At 45.0% G+C, this 12,058-nt stretch overlaps 1 non-coding gene across 1 annotated transcript; it reads left to right on the top strand.

The window, feature by feature from the left end:
• The first annotated feature begins 5,530 nt into the window (after nt 1-5,530).
• LOC120663219 lies at nt 5,531-5,637 on the top strand. The gene has a single exon (XR_005670437.1). It is a non-coding gene; the product is annotated as a small nucleolar RNA R71 (small nucleolar RNA).
• Nucleotides 5,638-12,058: the final 6,421 nt, after the last annotated feature.

Below are 12,058 nucleotides of genomic sequence, written 5' to 3'. Positions count from 1 at the left end.
ACATGAGAGCTATACCAACTACAACCCCTCGATATGCCTTGATGAAGGAACAACTACAGAAGGAAACTTGAACTCCATACACTTGAAGTTTTACAAACTCCAAGTGTGGGGGAGGTATGTGAGTACCCCGAAGTAAGTTCTTTCTCAATCCATATTTTGTCTTCGAATTGGTGTTAGTTCCTGCATCTTGCTCTCTATAAAAAAAAGAAAAAAAATGAGAGGAATTGTCATGGTGACAACATTGAGTCTTCATCAACAAGACACCATGGTAAGTGCTCTCAATGTCCTGCTTTTGACATTAAACAAAGCCCTGCTGGGAGGTCCCCCGAGGATCACCAGGTATGTGCTCATACTTATCTCTGTTTGAATAAAGCTCAATCATGCTTCATGTTTTCTTTGTCTGTTCTTGTATGCTCTAGTTTGAATGTGTGTCTGCAGCATACATTCGTAGGCGTTTTAAATTAAGCATGGTGCTTAGGTTAAAATGTCCTTGTCAGTCAAACTAGACTTTGTGTCAAGTTTGATTGATGTTCTAGAGTTAATACTTGTATAGATATTGGTTGCATTTGTGGACTAACCCCTGCAGAAATCTTCAAATATGATCGGGTGAGTCATTGAGCTGAATTCAAATGGAAAGGTAAGACAAGGTTTTGGATTAATGTTGCACAACATACTCATGTTGATGCAATCTTAGTTCAGCCTTGCTTGAGTAAGTATCTTGGTGAGATTAAATTTTAGTTCAAATAAATTTTAGGAGCTCCCTGGTTCTTAAAATTCAGCACCAGGTACAAGTACAAGTGTGGGGGAGATCTCTCAAGTTAATCATTGACATACATATTCGAGATCTCCCACATATGTATCGCACAACATCATCTGCACCAACATGGCAAGGGACAAGGCAACGACACCAAATTCAGCCAGCCATCACTAGAAGTAGGATGAAGAAAAGGTATGTCAAATGCCTTGGTAAGGACATATACACATTGAGCGATCTGAGAGAATCAAATGAGGAGCTAAGCAAGGTTTGTTTTGAAAACTTATTGAAAAACCCCAAGCTACTTGACATGAGGAGTAGAAGTGATTTGAGTCGCGACCATTCCATTCATCAACTACCCAAGATGGCATGATAGACACTTCAAAGTTCACAAGTGAAAGGTATGGTTGGGAATATCTCTTATGCTCGCTTCACACCTTTGGAATTCATGTTTCACCTTAGTCCTTTCTGCTTTACTCGAGGACGAGCAAAGGCTAAGTGTGGGGCAGTTGTTGACGGCTCTTAAGTACCAAATTTAGGCCCTCAACTCCTGCATAAATACATAAAATGTAAACATCAACATAGTGGTAGGGGTTTATTACTGACCATTTCCACGAGTGTTGGTAAATATTTGTATGCAGGTGAAATAAGGGTGAAAACACACTTCATGAGCAGGGAAACACACTCCTCAGTTCAAGGCAAAATGTGCAACTACGTACAAGGATCAAATGGCCCACTAAATAGCCTCACATGAGAAGGAATGCAGCCCACAAGCAAGGTGACACATCATCAATCCGTGGCAACACCCTCTCAATGAATCAGACGCATTCACGAGGATCCACGGGCCCACCAGAGCATCTAAACCACCTTAAGAGGGGCCCACACCCCTGGGTATGACATGGGGGCCCACCTAGCAGCCTGCAGACCAAGTTTGAGGCGGTTCGGCCACCTTTTTCGGTCAGCCGACCAACCAGGTCGCCCGACCTAAGGTCGGTTCGCCTCGGCCTCATCTTCCACGTGGAGATCCCTCATTCGATGCCAAAGGCGGTGCAAGGAGGCACCGGCTCAATCCTCGGCCGAAAGCACCATGTACCCCCTCTATAAATATGAGGGGAGGGGCTCCATTTCAACACAACCACCAAGTTGGAGTTCACATCCATCCAAGTGCTCAACTTCAAGCCTCCTCTTGTGTTTAGAGTTGTGTTAGCTTAGGGAGAGGGTAGAGGTACTCAGGAGGGGCGCCGGTCTTCGGCGCTCTTCTCCAAATTGTACCTCTACGAGAGTGAGGGAGTAGTTCGGGAGAAGTTCTGGAGTGTCGGCACTCTACCCCAGCTTGTACCTCTACGGATGTTGCTACATTCTTCGGGGTTTAGTAAGTATTCGTGGTTCCTATCTCTAGTATTTTACTTGGTATAGTATATGCTAGTAGTGCTTATAGTTGAGTGAGATCAGTTCTCTTACTCGCGGGTTCGTCGCTCTGTATTCATACAGAGTGCTGTAGTTTACTATGGGAGCTCATACGTAGTTAGACTGCAGTAGTAATCAATAGCGTAGACGTGGTGTCTAGGCTAGGGGTTATCCTTCGTTTGCCTTATATCCCATGGTTTAGTAGAGGTAGGCCGTAGGTGGTGACAGCCCTATTGGTCCTTCGTAATCCTCCACGTTCGGATATAGAGTAGAGCTGTTGGCCGGAGTTGACTGGCAGACCAGTTGTAAGCCGGTGCCCGAAGCCAGTATTGTGCCCGAGAGATCGACCTTTAACTCAGCAGTAGCGCTATCTTAGGAATCCTCTCTTCTCTTCTACCTATCTTGGTGTGTCCTTGGACCGATTAGAATAGAAGAGAGTGCACAAACGTTCCCTGTGGATTCGATAACCCTTGGAATATTCTGACGCTAAAATACCCAACAGCCATCCACGGAGAACATGAGCTTCGAGGAGGCGTACGGTCATTACATCTATGACCCGTACCAGGCCGGCAGTAGCAGATTCGCCGGTGGACAAGGACCGCACTACCCCATAGGTATGCATTCGTCTTATGGTCCACAGATGGGTCCCTCATCGTCGGCACGCTTCAACTATGAGGACCCAATTCTTCGGAGCATCGTGGACCTTTCGAATCGCATCAGCACACTCGGGACGCAGCAGCAGGAGATGCAGGACAAGATGACACACAACACCCAGCTCACCTAGGAGAGCTAGGGTAGACCTCTGCCTAGCAGTGCGACATCTCGAACATCTTCATCCACCTTGGGCTGGACTATTAGCAATCCCAGCCATACCAGCACCAGCAGTACCAGCCGCCCGAACAGGACAATGACGATGACGAGGAGGAGAACAACAACAACGACGAGGAGGACAAGGATGAAGATAATGAGGACCCCGATGAGGGAGAGTAGGACTCCGATGAGGAGGACTGAGCTTCATCGAAGCTTGGGGGGAGTCACACCACCAGGTAAGTCATCTCACCTGTTTCTTTCCATTCAGTAGCCATGACAAATAATAATAATAATAATAATAATAATAATAATAATAATAATAATAATAATAAGTAGTAGTAGTAGTAGTAAAGAATAAATAATCTATAAACAAAAACCCCCAAAAATATTTACATGCTTTGAATAAAATATATGAGTGGAAATTCGTGTGAGCTCTCACTTTGGAAATGATGAATAGTTGCTCTATTTAAACTCTGTATGTGCCTTGTTTACAGCTTTTTCCTCTCCTAGTATCTGAACTAGTTGGCACATAGTAGTTCCACTAAAAATCTAGTTGTGTGGAGGCATGAGTTTAATTTCTAAAAGTCTAAGTTGTTGCGGGATTCGAGATAGCCCAAACCGGAATTTAAACTGCTGCTCTAGTAGGGAACCCCTCGGAATTCTTTTAAAAACTGAAATTTTGGTGAAGGTTTCCCATGGTAAAAATGACCCATCCAGAGCCTTATATTGCACAAACCGTTTTGAGGTATCTAAAGTTACTTTGAGCTGTGTCGAATAGTGCATCCACTTCGGGAATGGTACTTGCCTTCTACAAGTCTCTATCCCACAAATCCACCATTTGCTAGCCCTAGCATAGCCGGCCTGTCAGTCACCCACTCCGGTAATTGACATCCACTCTTGCCAGCTATGTGTCCCCGCAATCACCATCTCATATACCACAAGTTCATTCCACAAAAGCTTCACCATTCAAAACTCCAAAGAGAAAAGTTCATGATATTCTAGCAAAGGAGAGTGGAGTTATCTTCTTTAAAAAAAGAAAAAGAGAAGCCCACTCTCCATTTCAAGTTGCAAATTATGGAGTTCAAATAAATGGGAAGCCATTCATACCATCCATTCCATACCCTCCAAAAACCCCATGTTCCATAAGACCTAGATTTGGCTAAGTACCGATCCCGACTCGGATCACCCTTCGGCTAAGCAATACAGGTAACCAAGGTATGCATACATTTTCCTACTCATAAACTCCACATATCAGCCTTAGAGATAGGAAGAAGATGGTCATATTTCTCGACCATATGTGAGGATCATACACTTTGAGCGACTCGAGAGTACCATTGGGAGACCTGAACCTCTTTCGAAAACTCTTGCAAAAATCCGAGTTGGGAACCTGAACAGGTAGCAGGGAACATTCCGGTGAAGGTTGTTTAGTCCAACAACCGCTCAAGACCGAGGGATGAAAAACAAATACGCCCCATCTTCCAGAACCTTAGGTATGTGCCAATTTTTCATAAGTACATATGGGAAGAGTAATATGCTGTGCACAAGGTGTATGTAGGGGAGAGAGCAGGGTATAAGAGTTTCTCGTATATCACCATGGGCATAATGTTGACACTGGCCCCTAGGTCTCAGAGTGCATGCTCATAGTATTGATCGAAGATTGAGCAGCTGATCATGGGTACCCCTAGATCTTCTTGAATTGCTGCTACCAGGCCATTCCAGGTATCATTCTTTGGGGGATTGTACCTGCCTGCATGGTTAGTTTGCGAAGTCTACCGGGGAAGGTTGCCCCACCCGGTAGACACCATATTTGCAGTTTCAACGAGAGATTCGGGTTGCCCCGGGATCTTCCCGTTCTCAGAGACAGGAGCAGCAACAGCGATTTAAGCCAGTTGAGTTTCTATCATTTTGTTAAAACTTAATTGATTTTTATGAGTAGAAGAAAGAGTTTCAACTTTAGCATGTATGCTTTCTAAAATTTTATCATTGGCAGCAAGCTTTCTGTTTAATGATTCGTTGATTTTAGCTTAGCCAAAGACTAAGTCTCTCAAGGAAGGTTGGTTCGAATTGAAATTCGAATTGAAATTTGTGTTGAAATTGTTACCTCCTCCTTGGAATGGTGGGCGTGCTTGACCCCACCCCTGGCCTCCTTGTGGACGGAACCCGGTGTTATTGTTGTTGATGTAGGCTGCATCTTCTTGGGTCTCGGGGCAGTCATTTCCCGAGTGTCCACCTTCACCACAAACCTTGCACGTAAAGTATGAGTTCATGGCATGGACGGGAACAGGCACCTGTGGCCGGTTAGCTTCATCAAGATTCTTCATTAGGAGGTCCAGCTTGGCGGCGAGCATGTTCGTCTCCTTGACGGTATGCATTCCGCCTTTGGTTCAGGGCTGGGAACGCTCCTCGTTCCAGCCCTGGTTGGAGACCATCTTCTTGATTAAAGCCGTAGCCTTGGCAATTGTCAAGTCGAGATAGGCTGCTCCAGCAGTAGCATCAAGGTGGGCTCTGGATGTAGTCGTTAGCCCGTTGTAGAAGCTTTGGAGCACGAGCCACTCGTCCATCCCATGATGAGGACAGGTGAGTATGTATTCTTGCAATCTCTCCCAAGCTTCTGGGATAGATTCCATCCCTATTTGCTGGAAACTTGAAATTCTTTCATGTAGGGCATTTGTTTTGCCCAACGGGAAGAATTTAGCGAGGAACGCTGTGGAACACTTGTCCCACGTGCTGACGACTTCCTTGTTCTGAGAAAACCATTGTTTTGCCTTCCCCAGGAGGGAGAAAGGAAACAGACGGAGCCTGATGGCGTCAGCTGTAACGCCCCGTATGGTTACAGTCTTGCAGAGCTTCAGAAAGTTTTGGAGATGGGCGTTGGCGTCCTCGTTTGGCTTGTTGCAAAATGGGCTAGCCTGCACCATGTTAATGAGGCTGGACTTCAGCTCAAACTTCATGTCCCCAACATCAACGTTGGGTCCAGTTGCCACAATGGCAGTTGAGGGGACGGAGAAGTCGCGGAGAGTCTTCTCAGCCATGAGTTCAGTGATTAATGGTGCTTGGGAAGCTGGCTCTCTTGTCGATTGCGAGATCAGAGAAGGGACGATGCGAGGCCGGACCCTTCTCACGAGCTTCTCGGGATTTTCAACAAAATTTGTCGGCAAGGAGAAACCAGACATACACTACCCTGTTTTCATCCAATCAGGAGAAAACAAAAAGATAAACACATTAACCTATATAAGCAGTAGCTACCTCTTACTTATATTGCCATGTTAATGTACTTTAGTAAATATACTTTACACCTAGTGCCATCCCCGGCAACGGCGCCAGAAATGCTTGTTGGCATTTCTTAGCATCGTCACTAGGAGTGGTTAGTTCCTAGCAACGCCGCCAGAAATGTTGGTGTTGGTATGTCTTAATATTTACAGAAAGATCTGCAAGCGCATGAATATACCGTTGTAGCATTTCACCTGGAAGTATTCAGGGTATCGTTATTTATATTTTCCCAAGGGATGGCTAGGTTGTGTAAAGTATATTTACTTAGTTGTATAACCATGACACATATGAAGCAAGATAAAGACCACTGACTATACAGGGGTAAGTGATAAATGAATGATAATCAGGGGTAATGTGACACACATAGAACAGCCAACTCTCATGAATAAAGAATAAACAAGCAATCCGAAGGTTAGTGGGAGCATAGACAAAGATTCCTAGTATACTATTCATGTTAGTAGATTAGTTATGTTAGCCACATTGCTTAGAGCTGCAGGTGCCGAGAAATTAGGGACATCGGGGAGAATGACCCGCACTGGAGAACATCCAGTCCTGTTTTATCTTTGCATGAACTCCTACACCGTACCCGAACATCGGGGAGTACGCTAACCGAGAAGCAGCTTCTTGGCGGACCGACAGGGCTGTCACCACCTGCGGTCTACCCCAGTCACACCGTGGAGCACCGTCATATCCGAAGGATCCCGCATACCCGGGCACCATGCCCGCATATGAGGTCACTACCCTAGCACCCCCGGGTCCCCCACCCTTTGGATGGACAGGTAAGATGCTAAGGCAAGCCCAAAAGAACAACGAACCGATATCCTTACCCAGATCATCTGGTCTAAGCAAGCAACTAGAATAACTTGGTAAAGCACTGATCATGGCTAAGCAAGCTACGAACATAGCAAGATAACAAAGAGCGAACTCAATATGAATAGCATAAAGAAAGTCGGAATACAAAGCCATACCAGAGGCCGAGGATTGCTCGCCGACCCCGAGGACGACTAGATTCGCTAAGGAGATGAAGTACTAGCCTAGCTCCACTACCCTAAGGAGTACAAGTCACAAGAGAGTGTAGAGAGAGAGGCCTTCAAGTGGTGTGTGTGTGAGAGAGAGTGGTGGGAGGCCCCTTATATAGTGCTTGAGGTCGGTTCCCGCCAAATCTATACATGGAAACATGCCTAACCGACCTCTAGAGGATAGGATCAAGCTTCCCACCAAAACTCAGCCTCATTGGCTGCCAGGTGGGGTCGGCCGACCCCCCTTGGCGCCATTTGCCACCGACCTTCTCTGGTACACTGCCTGGTGGGTCCTGATATCAGATGGTCGGTGCTGGGGCTTGGTTGGTCGGTTTGGTCTGGTTTGTGGACCTCCTTTACTCATGTTACGCAGGACATGATCGTCTGTGTCTTCTGTCTGTGTATTTGCCGTGTTTTCGTCTTATTCCGGACTTGTGCTCCTGAAAACATAAATTCTCGAAAACAACTGTGGAGCTAGGTTAGTGATACAAATATGCGAGTAAGAGGTATAGTTTTCCATCTTTAATAAGTATAGTTGATGGTCATATTTCGTACTTAACGACCGTCAACAGTCCCAAAAATTTCACACTATCTAACTAGAATTCACACTTCGAGAATTTAGCATATAAGAGATGATCCCGTAATCTTTGAAGAACAACTCGCAAGTGGTTAGCATGATCCTCTTTATTTTTGGAATAGATCAGAATGTCGTCAATGAAAACAATGACAAACTTGTATAGTTCTGGCATAAACACCGAATTCATAAGATACATGAAATAAGCCGGTGCATTGGTAAGGCTAAAAGACATAACTAGATATTCATAAAGTCCATATCTGGTAGAAAAGACCGTCTTCGGAATGTCACATGGCTTAATTTTGATATGATGGTAACCAGAACGGAGATCAATCTTAGAGAAAACCTTAGCTCCAGCTAACTGGTAAAACAGGATGTCAATGCGTGGAAGAGGATACTTATTCTTAATTGTCACCGCATTGAGAGGTCTATAATCCACACATAGCCTTAAGCTGTTGTCCTTTTTCTTCACGAATAGGGTTGGGCAACCCCAAGGTGAAGCGCTTGGTCGAGTGAAAACCTTATCCAGAAGGTCTTGAAGCTGGATTTTCAATTCTGCTAACTCCTTTGGTGGCATTTGGTAGGTTCGTTTAGAGATAGGAGCTGTGCCTGGTTGTAGCTCAATCACAAACTCAATATCTCTATCAGGAGGTAGTCCGGGCAAGTCATCCAGAAAGACATCCGCATACTCACATACTACCGGGATGTCATCAAGTTTGTTACCTTCCATGGCAAAGGTACAATAAGTGATGTATTTTTGGGATGGAAGATAAAGGGTAGTGGCTCCTTGGTATGGTGAATCAATCTCAATAGCTCAGGAAGAGATATCTAACAGTACTTTATGTTGGGTCATCCAGTCCATACCCAAGATAACATCCATACCTTCTAGGCTTAAAAAAATCAAGTCGGTTTTAATCAACCTGCTACACAACTGAATTGGCACATGCCTAAGGATTCAATTGGAAGCTATTTTACCACCAGGTGTGGTAATCATGTATGGTGCCTTGGTATGATTAGGATCCAATCCTAGTCTTGCCCCACATTTAGTACTAATAAAACTATGGGTTGCACCAGAATCAAACAGTATGACTGCAGGCTTATGATTAATAGAGAATGTACCCATCATAATCGGTGCGCCCTCCAGAAGTTCAGCAAGAGTAGTAAAGTTTATCTTCCCTTGCTTGACTTGCACAACTTACTTTTTACCCTTGCCTTGGTTGTTCTGATTAGAATTCTGACCTTGAGCAGGTTTCTGGTTTTGGAGGCAATTCCTGATGAAGTGTGCATGACTTCCACAAGTAAAGCAACGGTTGTTACCATTCACCCGATTGGGCTGTTGAAAACTTGGCCTTGGCCCAGATTGTTACTGTTTAGGCATATGAGGTCTAGCTGCTCCTTGCCGCTGGGGTGGCCTGAAAACCCATCTGCCTTCTGCTTCTTCTCCCGATGGAGGATTTCTTTGTGGGGCCTTGGGAACTGTATTCTGCACCAAACGATACCGCGGTGGCTGCGCACTAGAGGGTCCAGTCGGTGCCTTCCTCTTATTCTCAGCACGATGCGCTGTAATGCAATCGTCCTGATTAATGGCCATATTCACCAGCTCATTAAAATTGTTGGGGCGAACAAGGTTAAGATGCTCCTTGAGCTTGGTGTTAAGACCACGACCGAAACGATCCTGCTTCTTGGCATCACTATCGGCATGATGACCGGCGTACTGGCATAGGTGATTGAAGACCTGTGCATATTGAAGCACAGTACGGTTTCCTTGAGTAAGCGCCAAGAATTCATTTAACTTTCGCTCCAAGAGTCCCTCGGGAATGTGATGCGCCCTGAAGGCGGTCTTGAATTCTTCCCAAGTGATGACATGATCGGCGGGCAGCATGGCACGATAATTATCCCACCAGATGCGGGCAGTGCCATGTAACTGCTAGGCAGCGAAGAGGGTCTTATTTGCTTCGGAGCATGATACTGGCAATAAAGCAAACTTCGACTCTATGGTCCGAAGCCATGCATCTGCATCCAGGGGCTCGTCGGTCTTACGGAACAGCGGGGGCTGGGTACCAAAGAAATCCTGATATCTAGATGCCGGGGGAATATGATCATCACGTCCTCGTTGCTACGAGCGTGGCTTGTTTTGCTGCCCCTGCACTAGTTGACGTAGCAACTCGGTTTGCAAGGCCATAACATCTGCCAAGGAGGTGGTGGTGGCGGTTGCTGAGACCCACTAGTTTGGCCATGGGTAAACCCTTCCGGGGTACCACATGTTGTGCCCACCATCTGAATCATGGAAGATATCCATTAGATCACAGTTTATCTTTACTTCCATTACCAAATGGCATAGTGCAAAACAGAAATAATCATAAATAGAATGGTATTGATTGTAACAACATGTACATCTCACATTCTATTCAGTTCAAAACTATAAAGAATGACAATGTTTCCACAAAGACATAGCCATTTATTCCAAGCTTGTGTTACTGTTAAGGCGGTGTACATGCTACAAACATCACAACCTACTCCATACAGCTCTGCTACAACAAGTAGTGTTTCCCTCCAGGCTATATTACACCACTCACAGTTCTACTTCTAAAAGAAGTCAAGCCTAAAAGCTTCGACGATCTAAAAATCATCGAGGTTGCCGACTGAAGACTCGCTGCCGAAAGAAAGGTCATTGCTCTGAGCTTCGGGCTCTGGACCTTCATGCTCAAAGTCAAGATCATAAACTCCTTCAATTTCTTCTGGATCTTCTTCTTCATTTCCCGCAAGCTGATCTGGGACATCGGGTGCCATCGGGTGTTCTTGGAGGTACTCGATATAAGCATAAGCATCCTCAAGCTCCGAAGTGAGGTCCTGAGCTTGTTCCTGAAGGAACTCTATCACTGTGTTACGCTGATTGATAATGGCATCGCTCTCGACGATTTGGTCCTCTCGGTGGCCTATCGTCTCTTCACATTGAGCTATCACCTCGTCCCCGGGCAGTAACTGCTGCCTGAAGCTCTTCCACCTGAGTGATTTGCCTATCCAGCTTGCTATGAGTAACTTGTGCCTCACTAGCCAAGTGGATAATACCGCAGCGCTGTAACTCCTGATGGCGAAGCTGGGCGTTCATAAATCTGACCATCATATGTATCGTATCTCCCGCTGAATCCCCAAGTAGGTGTGCACAGTGCTCCACCCTAAAAGACCATTTGGGGTCGTGGTAGTCTACGGCGGGGAAAAGGCCGATATGGTACTCTGCCACTTCATTAGGATGCTGCTTGCAGAAGATAGTAATAGCCTCTAAAGCGGCAGCTTCGATAGTGTCAGCGAAGCGGTACCCAAATTGCTCAATCTCTATGGGCTGCCAGTGAGCTCTAAAAGGATGTTGTGGTATGGTCATCTTCACAGTACAACGGATAACTCCTTCCGCTATATATGTGAAGCATTCATACTATGGCGGCTCTGTGTAACAAAAGAGTTGGAGAGATTCCCACAAAAGGCGAGGAAAACCTTCCTAGTGGAGTCCATTGGTGTGGGTGTGGCCCGCACCATCCAAAAGATCGCCCGGAACATCAGCCATCTGAAACAAAGATTCAAATGGAAGATGTCGTCAAAAAGGGACAAAAAAAGCTATAAGGTAGGATTCATTGAAACGTAAAGTTTCAAAAGAATCAAGAATGATCAAACTATGAACAAGGCTAGTTGATCACTTGAACATTCCTTGAACAAAAGATCAAGGGTACAAAACTCGATCTAAACTCAATTAGTTTACTTCTCCTAAGGTCAACTAGATCTAGGTTTTGGAACAAGGAACTCACCGAAATCTCACTAACCAATCAATCAAGATAAACACTCTAGAAATCCTTAAAAAGATGTTCAAGCATCACTAACTTGTACAAAAAGCAAAGCATTCAAGTTTAAATAATGCATGCACGTTCTATCGTCCTCACCACCAAAAATAACTGCCAAATACATTTGGTCTTACATGGTTAGTTTCGTTGGCATAGATACGTCTCTCTCTATATTATCTAGCTGACAAATCCTAACCGTTCTTAACCTATCGAACCATGGTTAGTATACCTGCAGAAACACATCATATATATAGCTGATAGCCACCTTAGAATACCCATAAGATCATCACCCTAGGGCTTTACGGTTTAAGCACAATCCTTAACGAGTCCAACACAGTTTTGTAAACACTTTGTAGAGCACATCTTTTATTCAAAAATTTTCTAAGGTTTGTTG

Source organism: Panicum virgatum, chromosome 2N, assembly GCF_016808335.1.
Source record: "Panicum virgatum strain AP13 chromosome 2N, P.virgatum_v5, whole genome shotgun sequence".
Taxonomy (NCBI): domain Eukaryota; kingdom Viridiplantae; phylum Streptophyta; class Magnoliopsida; order Poales; family Poaceae; genus Panicum; species Panicum virgatum.
Note: the sequence above shows the minus strand (reverse complement) of the source record. Positions and strands in the feature narration are given on the sequence as shown.